A 1,558-nucleotide genomic window follows, 5' to 3' on the forward strand; every position below is an offset into this window, starting at 1 on the left:
AAAACCAATCTGTGAGGTGTTTGGTTTTATCTAAGAAGTATCCATAACCGTGCCTCCTATGTGCTTTATAACATATATGAATATATGTACTTACAGTCACATAGATACATATGCATATGCATACACCTATATATATGCACATATATATACTCACATATACATATCTATACACATATATGCCTACATACATATATACATCACTGCACATATATTTTGTCATTGTTTTTGTTGTTGTTTCAAAATTATATATGTTGTAGCAATTGTCAATGGTTTCTTTGTGTGTGTGTGTACATTTTAGTGACATTGTTTATCTTGGTCAAGCTGTGTACACTTTACCCTCATTCAGTGTCACCTTACCCATCACCAAAAATAACAAGTGTCTAAAAACCATGGAACATTTCATGAATTCGTGTGTCATTCTTGCACAAGGGCCATGTTAATCTTCTCTGTATCTATCTTAGGCTGCTGGGTTCTCTAGAGAAGCAAAACTAGTGAAACGTGTGTGTGTGTGTGTATATATATTTAGAGAGACAGATTTATATCATGAAAATGGCTCATGCGATAGTAGATGCTGGAAAGTCCAAGTCCGTGGGTTAGGTTGGGGGTTTCTCCTGAGCCACATAGCTGCAGGGATGATGAACCAAGATCAGCAGGTAAGATGGTAGACCACTGGCTCATAGGCTGTGGAGGCTGATGAATCCCAAGATTGCAGGTAAGCTGCTAGCTCAAGTCCCAAGAGCTGGCTATCAGATGCAGGATCCAGAACAAGCAAAAACCAGCAAGCTTTGCCAAAAAGTCCATATACATTGGATGCAGGCCACACCCCCAAGGAAACTCCCTTTCAACTGATTGGCTGCTCATAGCAGATCTCATCATGGAGGTGATTACATCATTACATAGCTGCCAAACTACATCAGAACTGCCAAACTACTGAGAATCATGCCTCAGCCAAGTTGACATACAACCTTAACCATCAGGGTATCATTCCAATTTTAGTATACATGTTATCTAAACTAGTACAAAGTTGTCTATATGTTTTTAAATTTAGTGATGGATAAGGGGATATTTATTTATTGGTTTTATTTGCACCTTACATATAAAAAATAAAAACCAAACCCATTGCCTTCAAATTGAATCTGCCCCGTAGCGACCCTATAGGACAGAGTAGGATTTCCCCATAGGATTTCCAAGGAGTGTCTGGTGGATTTGAATTGCCAAGTTTTGGTTAGCAGCTGAGCTCTTAACCACTGTGCCAAGAGGGCTCCACCTTATATATATGGTATAAATATTTTTAGTATGTGTCCAATATGTGATAAAAAGTTAAGAATAAAAATTATATGGCCTCTGCTTCATGAAAGTTGAAAAACAAACCAAGCCGGACTTTATTTTTGGATACAAAACATTTAAAAAGTTGAAGACTATTTCAGTGCCATTTCCTTATTGTACACAATAAGTTCATTCTATGTTTCAAACTCACTAGGTGACCTGGGGCATGTCGTTTACTTGATAGGTGCCTCCTTTCCTTTGTCTGCAAAACATGTTTGGACTAGAAGACCTT

The 1,558-nt window shown here is 37.9% G+C and overlaps 1 pseudogene; it reads right to left on the reverse strand.

The window, feature by feature from the left end:
* Positions 1-383: 383 nt before the first annotated feature.
* Positions 384-481, reverse strand: LOC111820622 (uncharacterized; annotated as a pseudogene).
* Positions 482-1,558: the final 1,077 nt, after the last annotated feature.

The sequence above is a fragment of the Trichechus manatus genome, unplaced genomic scaffold (genome assembly GCF_000243295.1).
Source record: "Trichechus manatus latirostris isolate Lorelei unplaced genomic scaffold, TriManLat1.0 scaffold00003, whole genome shotgun sequence".
Classification (NCBI taxonomy): Eukaryota; Metazoa; Chordata; class Mammalia; order Sirenia; family Trichechidae; genus Trichechus; species Trichechus manatus.